Raw genomic sequence first — 16,507 nt, 5'->3', positions numbered from 1 at the left:
CATACATTTCATTAGCTCTTGAGTGATGTTGCCGTGGAAGTTAATAGCAAAGTTACCATCAACGGCAGGCTTTATGCAATGGGTCCATTTTGTGTGTGTGCATTGGTGCGTGATTTGGTGCTTGCGTGTGTGCGTCTGTTCGTATACGGGATAGATTTGGTCTTTTCTTTCTTCCTGTCTTTTTGCGTGTTCTTTCTTCATTTCATTTGTTGTAATCTGAATATTATTTTCCCATGTTGACAATTTTTTAATTAGCATTTATTATTTAAAGACCTATGTAGTTCTCACCCTCCCCCTAGCACCCACACACTCACATGCTGTTTCTCTTTTTCTCTCATGTTACTTAACTACACTGTAGTAAAGTCCTTTGTATTTGTTCTATATTTACCTCTGCATTGTCTTCCCTGTCTATCTGACTCCACTGGCCACTCTTTCAACATATTAAATAATAAACAAAGAATGATAAACAGTCACTTTGGCTTGTCCAATATTCATATAAGAATATTATAGCATCGTAAAAATTGAAGTATCCTCTAATAGTAGCGACCCGTAGGGTATATGATTTTGAGGAAATAAGGTAATTGTGCTTTGATGGGCTCATAAATATGTTTCATTTATAACGTTTAAAATCAATGTTTCCTTTTGTAGCCAAGTTTGCGGTGGTCTAAATTTAGTACGTTAAGTCTGTTCTTGAAAAGCCTACGTTATCGTATTTAGCAATTCATTTGTTAATTTATCTTTCTATTTCCTTTTCTGTCTCAATGCAGACGGTGACATAGCTACCAATGCGTAAGTACTTATAGAGACACTGATAAATAACAAAGTAAACAATATTACTTTTAATTGAAAAACTAAAATCTCCAAAATCATGCACATCAGCCCTTGTCAGAGTATGCGTAGGTGCCACCGATATTACTAAACCATTAATGTGTATTGGTCGAGAGAGGTAAATGTGCCCAACATTTCCCTGTCCTAAGATGATAAAAGCAGGCACCTCTCGTATTACAGTGGAAATCCTGCAACAAGATACCAAAGTGCTAATAACCAATGTTTCCTAGCCGAAAGCAATATCAGAAGGAGAATTTTGATTTCATTGCAATTTGTTCCAAGGTTAAGAACAGGACCAAGGTATCGAAGGACCGAGATAGGCTTATTCAAACAGTTTTTTGTGATAAGATATTTCGATGAACAATCAAAAATATTGTTAAGGACGTTTATAAATGAAAATAATTATTTAACTGCAGTTTGAAAAATTCACTGCCAGCTATGCTTGGATGTTCCTAATAGTCACCAAATGCACAGTATGAAGACCCCTTTTGTTTTTGCGCAGTAAAAGTCTTTATGATAGTTTTACCCTTCTGAGACGATATAAAACTAACAGATATTTAGTTATTTATTTATTATGTTTAGCGAGAAGATGGAATGAGAAGGGTAAGCGAGTTGTAATTTACTATCGAATAGAATCCACCATGCTCGCGTAATCTTAATATACCCCTCATATTATGTTGTTTCCCACAAGGCTACCAGCTATCCCAATACGGTTGGACGACAAACTTCTCTACGATATCGCCGAAGAGATCGAGACTGATGAACACCTCGACAGGTTAATGCAAACTCTGGAGGTCACACAGGGATCGCAGTCACGGTATCACGAGCTCAACCGGTTGGAAGGTCACCTTACAGCTAGAGGAACCCGTCAGATGCTGATGGATTGGAGGGCCAGAACAGCAGTCATAGAGCAACGAGACAGGCTGAAGGAAGCCCTCAACACGGCTGGGCTGTTGGACCTTAGGGACAGATTTTTGCCTGGCTAGAAAGAATTAGAAGAGAAGGTCGAAGAAGGAGAATGAGATTAATTGAAAAAAGTTGTTATATAACATGGCTTAAGTTTGTCAGACCACCAACGGAGCACGACATATATATGTTTTAAATTAGGTGGTTTATGCGTCGTACTGTCAGTACTCGAAGTCCAATAACCCTAAAGAAATTATTTTGTTCACTCTGTCGCCCAATTCTTGACTATTGTGTTCCTGATTGGTCACCTTCTCAAAGGAACTACATTAAATCATTATAAGCAGTGTGTATTCTTTTCTTTAGAAAGTGCAGAGTGTCTGTCAGTTTATATGCGACTAGATCTTTCGAATTTGCCTCCTACATAAATGTATGCACAGGATGTTAGTTTTTTTCATCTGTTTTGCAATAAAATATGCATTACTTACTATATCATTCCTATTCTAAATGGACGGAGATCAGATGTTCTTGTTTTTAATCACGAAATTGCCAGGAAAAAAATGTTAGCAATACTCTTGTGAATTGAGGAAATACATCCTGATAACAAGCAAAACGAGATAAGTAAATTAGTGGGGGTTTGAGCAATATTCGAGTAAACGTAGGAATGTTATGATTTGTTTCAGCTGTCATCAGTGAGGCACACATTGGCCTCGACTTATCTTGCGAGGTTCTCTTCAATATGCTCTGCAGCTAAAATGTATAAGCGTTCATTTTCTTAGTTATTTATGAGGGAATACATCTTCTTTAACAAGGGTTGCATAGAAGCAATAATTAAATTTCATTTCAATTCAATTCATATTAATTTCATTTCCAACGGAAAGGTTAACAAAGAGATTCTTTTGTCCATACATAATTCAATTTTTTTTCTAGTAACTATACAAATACACTTTGCACATAATAAAGTTATTACAAGAAATTTTTAATTTCTGAGGAAATGGGAGGGGGGGGGGTCCATTAAAAAGCAGTGCTTGTAGTTTGTGGATTTCCCGGAAAAATTACATTTAGAGCGCATGTATGATTGAATTTCTGTGTTTTTAAAACTACAGAGCGAATAGGAGAGTATCTCACAAAATACGTCACAGAGTTGGCAATTTGTGATTGATTGATCTAGACTTTTGAAATTCATAACTTTCTTAGTTTTAATTCGGATTCTGCTCAAATTTCTAACTGACATTTTCCTGTTATTTGTCTCTGCTTCAATGAAAAGGAACTAAAATATAAGGGTGCACTTCTTCTTTATATGCCTTCAAAGTTGCTCTAAAAACCCATCTCTTTCTAAACAGTGCTATTTAATCATGTCAATGTAGCGTAATAATTTGTGTTGTTTTAGTTCACTTTATTTTAGTTAAGAATGTTATATTTTTGTGATAGTAATACATGTATGTACAGCGCCATGAGCGTCAGAGCCTGGCGGATACCGGCGCTATATAAATATCCATATTATTATTATTATTATATACATTTCTTTGTTTCTGGGACACTCACCTATTCATTAGCTGACTTTTATATCGATACTTCTGTCAGGCCATCCGTGAATCCCTTACACTGCCATCTTGACGATATGCCTCCTATAGTACGATCTTATTTGAGCAATCTGCCCTTTTTTATCACTGCCATATTCTTTATCATTAATCTGATCAATTTACGTATGTTTATGTATATACACACACATATATCTATTAATTTTGTTTTTGGTGAAGGAGTAGATTTTGTTACAGTTACAGCAACCAATAAGGAGAGCCCTTAGTCATGAATTAATATTTATTTGGGGTTACCCCCAGGAGTTGGTTGTTGTTTTTGTTCTTATTTGTAACGTTATTATTATCATCATTTTGGGGTATGCTTTCTTTTTCTATATATGTTATCGTTTGTAGTTGTTATGTCAATTTGGAAGACATTTGGCATTCAGGACCTCAAAGAAGAAGATGAAGGAGAGGTAAAACAGTAAGGTGATGTAAGCAAGGACTGCAACCAGCTATTCACATTCCCTGCTGACTTTGCAGTCAAATAATTCAGCCGGGGTGCCCGCTGAAGTGAGCGGTGGTGGAGACAAATCTTGTTTGCTTATTTTGGATCTCCCTGAGGCAAGCAAGATTATATTTGAAAGTGGACACAAGAGCAAATGCGCACCCTCTACCTCTAAGTCGTCCACTATCGGATTATAAGGCCGCCACCCTGGTCACTTTTACACAGATAGTGAGGATAATACTTTAAATTCATAATACTGCATTATTTAAATATTCTGTTCGTTATTTTATGTTTATATGTACATTTATACGTAATTCACATTTTGAAATGAGGTTTTTATTGTATGCATATTGCTATTATGCCTTCTGTTTACATGTTCTTTAATATTTTCAGCTATTTTAGTTAGAAATGTGTAGAAATAAAATGAAATTGAATGGGATAACATTACCAAGGCCTAAATATTTTGTTCATTCTACTACAGAAAGGAATGTGTTGTGTAATAAAGCATTTTCTCGTAAAATAAAATTATATATTTTCACGTTATTTAACTGTGCAATCTTTAACTTTCTTTTTATTTTTAGTAAAACTAATATACATGAAACGACAGCATTTGATTTTAAACTGTTGTAAAATTCAAAAGCTTTAGAAACTAAGACATCTGACAAAGAAACACAAACAAAAACAAAAATTCGAAAAGACGGGAAAGGCGGGAAAGACGAGGCCAACATTTTGCGAATATCCTTTCAATAAACCATTTTCGTGATGCGCGGCGTCACCCAAGAGACATGTGACGGTCAAGAGTGTCCGAGTGGTGATCTGTGTCTATAGACTCAGATCGCAGAAAATTGGCTGGCGAGATACGTCTGGCTGCGGCGATATGTGTCTAGGGTCAGACGCATGTCGCCGCGTAAGTCACATTGGAGACTCTCGTAAAATAGTTGTGTCTAATTTGTCTTCTCTTTATCACCCATGCTACAGCAACTTACAGGTACATGGGTGCCATTGACAAAAGTGAGAGGAGGGTACTGTTGAAAAAATTGTTTCAAATCTGCATTCCAACTAATCGCACATCAATTAAAATCCAAAATATCAAGCAACATATAATGGGTAATAAAGTGTACATGTACAACCTAGATAAATACAGAGTCTGGTTATCATGCATTTTATAGAATCATAGGGACTTTTAAATTTGGAGCAAAATACTATAGAAAATAAATTAGTTACACAAATATTAAAACTTGGGATGAAAAGTAAGAATTTTGGAAATTAATTGCTTTACATTGATGATAACATATCACACCGTTTAAATCAATTGGGTAATTTTATTATGATAACGAGTGGATGATTATAATTTCAACAAGTACCCATTAGAATGGGAGGAAATAAATGCAAATGAACCTTTTTGTATAATGTTACATTACGCTTAAGGGGTTCATTTTTAACTAAATGTTCTGTAAGTTTTGTTTTTTTTTTACAATTTTTACATTTCCTATTCGTGTAATTCATGTGCGATTCAGTTGTGAAACTGCCATTTATGAAAGATGCAATGGAATATCTATCATTTAAGTGATGAGAGCCTGCACAGGTTTAAACAGGTGAGGGAGTAATTATGAAAAGGTATGAGTGAGCCCTCTAATTACATTTACATTATAGTCTGTCAGTTGACTAAGTCACATAAATAGGATACTGTTACAGTATAGCGAGACTTTTGGGGTGATATTGGCTTCATTTAATGAAGAGATAACGCATCTACTTAGCTAAAAGACATACACTAAAATGCAAATTGTTACTGGATTCATACCCAAATTCCAATCGTTTTATTCAAACATTACATAAGCAGCTTTGGCGCAAGTCGATTTTTGCACTCTCACAAACAACGCCTCCTGTTCATCCAAGCGTGAACACATACCACACAAAAATGATTCTAAATGATTTGGGATAAAACACTCTTTCATAATTTCATAATAATGTATTGTTCATAGATGATTATCAACACAAAAATAGCAATTTTCTAGGTGTAAACTTATTTTTGTCTCACACGGTAAAGTTTAAAGATGGGAGGTTCAAATATGATAGAGAAAGGGAGAGAGAGAGAGAGAGAGAGAGAGAGAGCAGAAAAATAAGAATGCACGAAGAATCAATATAATAAGTTGGGACTCTTATCTTTCACCGCGATATAATTTTCGCTACCTTAACTGCGGTATTTGGCTATAGAGGGCAGCACCGGTCTTATGTATACTTGATAAATGCACTTCTTCGTATATATAAATACATGTACAATGGGTCAAGAACTGGAAAGTCGAATAAACACTATAGTTTCGGAGCCAATAAAACAAAATAACATATTATCATGGTACCTACATAGGTCTCATCAAATCACCGGAAGATTAAATGAAACCTGAGCATTAGTTTAATAAAATATGGAATTAGTATACCAAAAATACAAAGCAGTGAGAGCATTAGTAAGACTTACCCACACAGGTTCCTTTCATACAGTCTCACACGCCTGAGGCGATAGCCGAGGGTGTTTGGCCTGTTTCAATGGTACCGAGTGTGGGTGGTTTTGATAATGCCCGAACAAATTGATGTGTATTATTTGTAAGATGATGTTGATGTTTCTAAATACCAGCCATAAGTATTTACTAATGACCGGTCATTAGTAAAATTACGTGATAGGTAAAACAAATGCCTGGTCATGTGTAAGCTCTCATCCAATCAATTGATTAGGATCTGCTTCATAATCCTATAATTGACACTGCTGTACAATCGCTACGGAAGCCGGAAGAAACCTTGTCTTATCATCTTCCCCAGTAGGCCCTACATGTATAATAATCTGCGCATATCTTGTAATGCTGACCTGCGCAGTGTTAGTGGAAGATCGCCATCTACTGTCGAACTTCGTATTTGCGTAGGGAGAATTATATGTATCACTTCTTTTAGTACCTAATCTACTACTTATGTTAGTACCTAATCTACTACTACTATATGTACTACTACTACTACTACTACTACTACTACTACTACTAATGACTGTTATTCACATTTTCCCTAAGCAATGGTAGGTTTCCCCGAATCATCCGTCTCAACTCTACTTTGTTCGAGTCGCTGTCAGATTTATTCAATTCAGTTCAATTTAGAACTTTATTTCAGACTCAGCTGCACAGTCAGAGGTCCATAAAACATATGTTACATATAGATAGGGAAAACAGCTGAGTATGAACATGATGAGTATAATAACAACAAATCGTACAAATACTAAAGAATATAACAAACTAAACTATACTACGTATATACAATGTAACTGTAACATGTAACCTGTATCTGTAAAATTTATAACAGAAGTCCTATAGCAATCTAACTCTAAGCTGTACCTGTAACTGCAAGATTAAAATACATATATGTATAACAAAGTGAAGTTGTAACTTAATTGTAACAATCTCTGCTCAACTAACTAGAACAATATACTAATAATAGATAACTAGATATTATAACTAGCAACAAGGACTAAGGACTATACTGCAACCACAAGAGTCTGGATAATCCTTGATAAAATCATGCATAATAGGATCAGTTCCGAGGTGTCAACATTTAGTTACCTATTATCTCTGTTTATCCTTCCAAAGAGTTCTCCGACTTCTTCTAGCTTCTTCAGTTTCCTTGCACTGGTTTCGTCACTAGCTAGTTGTCCTTCATCAGCCCTATCCAAGTTTCCAACCCTATCTCAATCTCATCACCCCATTCTTCTCCAGGATTAAAGCTATCCTTAGGCCCTTTCTTATTTCCTCGTTTCTTCTCCTGACTCTTAATGTTGCCCATATCATCCTTTGTAATATCCTTACTTCTGTTACCTACTGTATCTGTTCTTCCTTCTTCTACTACACAATCAACCTTTCCAAATTAAATTTGCTGCAGGACATGTCTCTGCTTATTTTTGCTTCTTCTTCCATAATGTAATTCAATGATCATTTTTCAACCTTTAGTTTGAACTCTTCATATCTACACAATAATTTCCCTGCACCACACTTTCTCTCATTATAGTTGGAACATTTTTTGTTTACCCAAATTTATGGAATTATTTTGACAATTATTTATTCCTAATAGATTTAGATAATGGTATTTATTCTCAGATTTTATTGAATAATAAATGCCAGTGTTTATATTCCAACTATATGAGCGACAGTGTAGAATCAATTTACCAGAAAGACTTTTAAAATGTTTCAGGGCGATATAAATCTATACTGGTCTTACAAGGGTCTAAATAGAGCTAATCAAGACCGGAGATGGGTAATTTGTGTAAAACCACTGTGTTGCACAAAGCAATCCTTCCGTTAATTTGAGTACAAATTGCAAGTGTGGTCAAAAGCAACCGCGTAGAGGTGGAGAAAGAACCGAAGTGTTAAAGATAACGTTTCTGTACGATGTTCTGACGACGTAAGGGATGTATCGCCGTTATTCTCCCGTCGTCTTTGCTTCCGTCGTGTTTGCGAAAGCGCTCTATTTCCCAACTTTCGACGGCAGAACATAGTGATCCTCTCCAGCATCGCGTGCAGATAGACGATAATCAATGTTGTATGCGTCGTCTCTAAGACTACTATCAGCACGTTTGAAGGTGTCTTCGTCCTGCTGTTGGTGAAGTTTAAGCGGTAACGAGGTTTCATATATGACTGTTGTTGCGTTATCAACTGGGTACATAGGAATGTAGGGTTGGTCCGATAGAATCGCAGGAGCTGTTTGTTGAGCATCATTTTCTTGAAAGGGTTTTCCTTTTACGTCTAAACCCGCTGGGGCCATGTGATCAACCGATTCGTACTCCTGCAAATAGCAGCAAGGGGGCATTTGAAAAAGACAGAAAGAAGGAAAGAATGACTACTTTTTTGTTCCAGAGTATGTAACATAATATTTCTTTCATGTAAAATGAATTAAAGTTATATGTTTGCAAGGGTAATTATGACTATTACCTGTTTCCAGTAAATTACTGTTCGTATTGCTCGTAGGTATAGGGAACCCTTACTTTTTACAGACTAATCCGCATTAAATCTAGCGAAAAGCACTACATTGTTCAATTCGCTGGTACGTTAAACCAGCCGAGACAAATACCATTGTGCAACGCCTGAGATAAATGGCGTCTTTACTTCATCAATTTGTCTCTTATAGATTTCGAGGTTCTAAATTCTTGTTGATCATCTTGCTACGCTTCCTGAGTCAAAATTTTCCTCGACTGAATGAATCTATAACATAACGCAGTAAAAAGCTACTCATATTACTAATATTTACTCTTATATAACATTACTTCTCTCGACATTTTAATATCAAGTTTATTATTTATGAAAGGCTGTATTTTAAAGTTTGTTTATGTATTAAAAGAACGCAGAATAAATGTTAAGAAATAAATACAGTAAACAAATGAATACAGTAAATGTCAAGCCATTATGTATGGAAATTTTTTCTTTAATTATTTGTATATGATATATGGATGTTCTGTATATGATGAAATTTGTTTTGAAAATAAAGAACCCTGTGGAAGGGGAAAAAAAATTGAAAAAAAAAAAGAACAACAACTTGATTATGCATACCCTTTGATTATTCCCGATATATGTTTCTTACGTAGGGCATACTTAGACCTTCATGTAAAAAGGATTCAAGAAAAGGCCTAACTCAAATTGTCCACCTTTCATTCTTGAGTTACAAAACACATATCAACATCAAATTTACAAAAAAATATGAATAACTATTTTGTTAACTATAAATGTGAATACATACGGTGCTTTCATCAATGTGAATGTGAATACATACGGTGCTTTCATCATTTATCGGCTCAACGTAAGTTGATTTTGGTTCTTGCCCATGAAACGGAACAGCAGGAAGCGACCTCGACCTCATGGAAGTTTCCGCTTTTGCGGCTACTAATCATAAAAAGAAGGGGAAAACATCAATCATTTGTTTAGAAACAAATCTTGAAAAGAGGGGACATCAAAAGAGAGAAACACACAAACAAAAGATATCGCAACGCCACATTATAAACAAATAACGGGGTTCAAGTAAACTCTGATTCGATCAGGTAACATCTCTTCTTGAAAAACTGGAACGTGGAGGTGCAATGCATCTCAGGAAGTTTAGGAAGTTGATATTTATAATGTAACGACAGTGCATGCTTTCTCTCCCTACCCCTGCATTGCACGTATATACACACTCGTGCGCTTACACAACTTTGCTTAGTGCTCTTAAATCACCGATATCATTATTAATTTCATCATCATTATCAGCATCATCATTAATACTATTATCATTGTTATTATTAAAGGTCAAACGTAGATGATAGAAGTCATGGGCGTAAATCTTCAATTGATACCTATTGTTCAGGGGGGGGGGGGGATGATCTATTCATTCATCCCCCCTGAACAATAGGTATTACGTAAGGATTTACGCCCATGATAGAAGTATTTGAATATCGTTGTTAGTAATTATTAACATCACAATAGTTTCAGTTGAATGTTACGTACATCGTTTTTGTCTTTTCAATCGGAGACAGCATACCAGTGTAACCAGAATGATTAGGGCACATCCGGTACTTCCCAACGAAGATGAGGAAATAATCACCCAGTCTAAAGAAAGGCCATCTGCAAAGCAGTTTAAAATGGGTAGGCGTAAATGTTAGTACCCATGTATTAGCTTGGGTGGTATTTAGAGAAAAATAAATGAACAAATGTATAAATGCGCCTAAAAGGACCAGCTTTTATTTTATATTTTCATAAAACAAAATACAATTTCATGTCAAAAAAAGCAGATTCCGACTTATTGCCAAATAAAAAAAAAACGAAGAAGAAAAGATGTTAACACTGACATAGCCGCAAAATACTTTCGCAAAATGAACTTAAGGACAATGCCGATACCCTCTTTGTAAATATCCTTTTTAAATTATATTCGGTTTACGTGAACCGTCATTGTAATGTTCGCGCTTTTCTCAGGTTGATGGACAAGGCTGTTTATCGTTTTTTAAATATTTTTTTATAGAAAGTATATGCCACTGTGAAAAGTTCAATTGTTTATTTAGTAGCATGGCGATCATGGGACCTTTGAAAAGGAGGGGCAGATTTATGAAAGGGAGCATATGTTTGAGCCTTCCTTTACTTTAAATTTCGCAGTTATTCAAACATCAATAAGTTTCATAGGCCTATATAGGTGTCGTCATGTTGCAAGTATGTGCGTTTCTCTTAATGATTTGTTTGTTTATTTGGTAACACCTTCTATCCATGTAATCCTTTGCCTTTCTCTTCTCCTGTTACCTTGCATTTTGCTACTCATGATATACCCTGCATTTTGTCCACGCTTGATATCTTGCTCAATACCCTTTACCCAAAGAAGCCAAGTGTCGCCATACCTGCAACGAATTGGACGAGTGAGGGCTCACTACATGTTCCTCTTCCACAGGCGACGAGCCACAGTTGACCTTGCTGAACATCATTGCCTATCACCAACTCCTCACCCGGAATTAAACACGTGTCATTCCGGTGTTTGACCCCAGCAACGCGAATTTCGAGATGAAAACACAAGTCTTTAAAACTGGTAGTTGATTTCACAGATAGAGTGTGCATGCCAGTATTGTAGAAAGCATAAACGCCTGTAAAATATGACAAAACGTTAATATCTTATCTCTTTTTTTTTGTAACGTCATTTGTAGGGTACACTTATAAAAAACACAAATCTGATCTTGTGGGATCAGTTAAGATACATTACATTAATAATTTGCTAATTTGAATATCTCCTTGCAATCGGGAGGATTACAAATTGTTTGCCAAGCTCATCAATTCTCGGTAATAACATAGCATAACTTTTAATCCAAGTCAAAATTATCAAAGTTATTCTGTGGTAGAAGCACAACTGCAAAATCCCCTCTATTTCAGGTCACCTGAGGAAGGGTGCTGTTACTTGCTGCTTCGCGCTGTTGGTTCTTGCATCGAGAACTAGCTCTGTCTGCGACGGGGAAAATTAGGTATTAGGTTAGCGCTGTATAATAAAGAGTACGATGGTGAAGAAAGTTTATAAGCTCAGTATTGCTTTAACTGTAATCGTTCGTCACCATTATGTACAAGCAGGTTCTACATCTGTAAATGTTTTTAAAAAAAATATATAAAATCGGTAGGTATACAAATGTAATTTAACGTAGATCTCAGCGTTAAGGTGTATTTTACTATCACTTCCTAAGGTGTTTTTACATTTTAAACAAATACATATCAGCCATGGTGTGTTGCTGTGATTGTTTTTTCCTCTTCGGCCTCATTGCAGGAAAGAGAATTTTGAATCAGTTAAAACTTGATTTAAATTGAAATTATATCAAAATATATTAACATTAAATATACAATATATTACTACTACCACTACTACTACTACTACTACTACTACTACTGATAATACTACAGTAAACATGATGATGATGATGATGATGACAATGATGATGATGATGATGATGATGATAATGATATTGATAATACAACTAATAATAATACAGATAATACAAAATAACCCCCCCCCCCATTTTTGGACCCTCCGACAGCCATTTTATAGAAAATCAATCTCTAAATAACGTATTTGAATACATGAACAAATGATTTAACATAATAATTCATGATAAGATAAAGGCCTACATAATGATTATCAACCAAAATAATCGATTACTGAAAGCGTAGCATATTAATAATAATTAAAAATATGAAGGAAAAAATTATAATATACTTACCATACTTTTCAGGCGGAGAAGCTAAAAAAGATTTGGGATAAACGAGAAAAAAAAATCAAGTTTAGTAATTTCTTAAGTACGAGTATTCATTATTGTCTTAGATTTATTTACAGAATGGGAAATACACTTAATTTCTAAAGGGATCGGGTCGTCAGTTTCTATGTGTACAAGGCCATATTTTGTTGACACCATTTTTGGTGGAAAAACCATATATGTTTGTATAACTCGGCACATAGCGGACCCTAAGGCCTACCAATGAATACCCCCGTTTTAAAGCAAGGCTTTACATAATGACTATAGATCATACTACAAAAGATAACCCTGGTGATCAACAACACCTATCATTGGGTAAACGCCCGAACGGTGTCGTATTCCCCAAGAGAGCCCACTCATGTGCCTCTACAATGAAACATCTGTACTTTGAACCTTACGACATGTTGATGCTTGCATCTTTGCTGCATCGACGCTCTCTCCCACGAGGTTCACCGTCTTGACTGATATCCAATAAACCGTGAAGGACCTTAGACCCGATATCAAGAAGTGCCTGTCAGTGATGCCTCCAAAACTGGTGCACTGAAGTAACGCTTCGTCGTGACAGTGTGACACCGTAAACGTTAGGTCGGGTACGCTATCCGTAGTCCATTCCCATTGCAACGAAAGGGTGGTCTCGGTAGAAGAGGTGACAGATAGGCGTGACGGACTGAGAGGGAATTCTGAGAATGAAGGAATCGCACAGCATCATGGGAACAAAATAAGAATAGTGACAATAGCTACATTTGTGAAACACACACACACACACACACACAAAGAAACAAATGTTTTCGCAAGCTAATTGTTAGATTTTCAGGTAATTGCTTTAAAAGTTCTTTACTTGCACTAAAACCCTTACATCTAACAGTATCATATTGAACAAGAAATTAGGGGGGGGGGGTCCTTTAGGGCTGGCATGCAGGGAGAACACTAGGCCTATTAGCGGTGGTGTGGTTATGTTGCGTTAATAAGACAACATACACTAAAAGACCGTCTGTACTAGTTTGGAAAGGATGATTATACCTCCCTACAAGGTCACTGACAGGTGGTTATCTCATCAAATCAGCTACCAACAGTCACCGATTAGATAATGTTTGGTATATAGAGGGCGCAAGTACCTAGAAGTAGTGCAGTGGGGATTTAAAATAATTCGGACTTACTATTTCCGGTGAGGCTCACTGTATGCGAGGTTTCGCCGATGCTGTTGACCGCAGAACAGGTATAGTTGCCATACATATGAGCTTTCACGGCATCTGAAACCCACAGGGTACTCCTTGTCAAAGACCCATATTCAGTACGCCAGAGCTCTGCCACGACAGGAATGCCAATTGCGGTATTCTCATCTTGGTCTAGCCATTGTATTGACGAAGGTGGCGGGAGTGCGTTTACCGTGCACGTCAAAATGGCTTCGCTGCCCTCATCTGCGAGGACCGTCTGAGAATGTTCATTTATCCCAGGGGCATCTGTCAAAAGAATTTAGAATAATATCTGTTTTGACAATTTGTTTTACTTTGTTCAATGTGTCGGCCAGCAAGGGGCTTTGTGGTTAATATCTAATAATGTGCGTATAGTAAATGTATACCCCTCCGGCTGCGGAGACGATGGTTTCATTTATCAAGGGTAGAATAAATAATATCAATACAATCATAAGGTGTTAAAGCATTCACGGGATTTCTTTCTACCGGCGGGCCAACGCATTTAATTCACCTGTGTGGAGAGTGACACATGTAGAATGATGTCGTGACGAAACTGTGACAAGGTCTCAAACGCCGAACAGTGTGTTATGTTGGCTATTTCCTTTTATTTATAGGTGAAAATGTTCAAGTAATTGTTTGTATAGGTTAGTGAAATGTATTGATTATCAATTTTTATTATGATTTCGAGTGGCTGCGCTGCATTATAAAATTAGATTCACTGGTCAAATTTTCCTGAAATTCCTTATGGTTTATCAACTAAAATCATCGTAGAGACGTTCGAAGAAATAAAAATAATCAGTTTCAGTAGATCCGTGCATCATCTAATTTAAATTACAAAGACATATAATGTATTCCAAACATGATTCTTAGTCATGGCAATGAGGTGTTGCAATAACGTCTAGCAATCATTAGGTGATTATGATTCATTATGATTAAATTATTATTAAACGTTTGGTTAGTACACACTGAGAATTAGAACATATTTAAATTAGATCAACCATTAGAACAAATGATAAGTAAACGAAATGAGTATTAGACGATATGGAAAAAAACTAAGTGGGTAGTAAATAAACTGGTTGTAGACCAAACGAGAATTTAGTTTGAAATTCCCCTTATATTTAATTTCTCGATGTTCGCCCTACTCAGCACTCCATTGTGATCACTTCCCTTATGGAAATTGGTGCAAGCTTGCCGCGAGCTTGCAGTGCAAGCTTGCAGCAAGCTTGATCTGCGAGCTTGTTTCAAGCTCGCCCGCGAGCTTGTTTCAAGCTCGTTACTAGCTTGCAGGGTTCCAAAAATGCAAATGAGTTATATCTGTCAGCCAATCAAAACAGAGGAAATATATTCTCAGGTCTAACAATCTGCAAGCTTGCAAGCTTGCCTGCGAGCTTGCATGTAAGCTTGCAGCAAGCTTGTTGTGAGCTTGCAAGCTTGCAGATTGTAAGATCTGAAAATATATTTCCTCTGTTTTGATTGGCTGACAGATATAACTCATTTGCATTTTTGGAACCCTGCAAGCTAGTAACGAGCTTGAAACAAGCTCGCGGCAAGCTTGAAACAAGCTCACACAGCAAGCTTGCAGATATTGAATTATATTTGCAGGTCTAAAAATATGCAAGCTTGCGCAAGCTCCCAAGCTTACCTGAGAGCTTGTTGCAAGCTTGCTTCGAGCTTGCATGTAAGCTTGCAGCAAGCTTGTTGCGAGCTTGCAAGCTTGCAGATTGTAAGATCTGAAAATATATTTCCTCTGTTTTGATTGGCTGACAGATATAACTCATTTGCATTTTTGGAACCCTGCAAGCTAGTAATGAGCTTGAAACAAGCTCGCGGCAAGCTTGAAACAAGCTCACACAGCAAGCTTGCAGATATTGAATTATATTTGCAGGTCTAAAAATCTGCAAGCTTGCGCAAGCTCCCAAGCTGGTAAAAAAAGAGAAGCGTGCAATCTTGCAGCGAGCTTGCATGCTTTTGCAAGCTTGCGTGGTAAAAAATCCAAATGGTACCCTCAGCCAATCACAAAATATGCAAGCTTGATGTTACATGTAGCTCGTCGCAAGCTTTCCGCAAGCTTGCTACAAATTAAATGGAATAATAGTAACAGTATGGACAATAACATTGACAGAGATCTACAAAAGATACATCATATATGTATCAACTGGTTTTAATGTTACCTGAGTTTTAAGTACATTTCAATGACATGTAGTGCTGCAGCTAGACTTCTGAATACTTGTACATGTAATAACGACTGTCTAAAAACATTGAAAAAATATAATTCACACTTTTGATATCTCTATAAAAAAAAATTCCCTCTCAAAAATGAAAGAAAATGAAAGGTATTGCCATGGCAAGTCTGGCACAAATTGAATACATAGAAGTGGAGAAAATTTGTTCCCGAAAGACCTGTGGGTGCCATCTTTTTGGGGGAAAAAACACATAGATCTAGGTCTAGTCTAGTCTAGTCTACATAGTATAAAACCTATACCTTTTCACAATTGATGTAAAAACATACACGCACGCACGTCAACACAAACACACACACTCAGAGACACAAACGGGGTTGAACAAAATGCAGATAATGGATTTTGTTGAATCATTTTTTTCTCTTCCACTTTACCTTTGTTACCTGTTTACCGCACACACACACACACCCTCACACACACACATACCCTTAGAATCAGGGTAAAAACTAAAACACACACACATATACAAAGAGGTAGAGAGATAGACTGAGAAATTGCGTCCAGAGCCGTTTCAGATTATACTAGATCTAGAATTGGAAGTTATGGGC

General features: G+C 36.5%; 1 long non-coding RNA gene across 1 annotated transcript; it reads left to right on the top strand.

Moving 5' to 3' along the window:
* The first annotated feature begins 15,213 nt into the window (after nt 1-15,213).
* On the top strand, nt 15,214-16,133 carry LOC115927390. Its single transcript, XR_004065608.1, has 2 exons — nt 15,214-15,321; nt 15,605-16,133. It is a non-coding gene; the product is annotated as an uncharacterized LOC115927390 (long non-coding RNA).
* Nucleotides 16,134-16,507: the final 374 nt, after the last annotated feature.

Source organism: Strongylocentrotus purpuratus, unplaced genomic scaffold (assembly GCF_000002235.5).
Source record: "Strongylocentrotus purpuratus isolate Spur 01 unplaced genomic scaffold, Spur_5.0 spur5_scaffold_20, whole genome shotgun sequence".
Lineage (NCBI taxonomy): Eukaryota > Metazoa > Echinodermata > Echinoidea > Camarodonta > Strongylocentrotidae > Strongylocentrotus > Strongylocentrotus purpuratus.
Note: the sequence above shows the minus strand (reverse complement) of the source record. Positions and strands in the feature narration are given on the sequence as shown.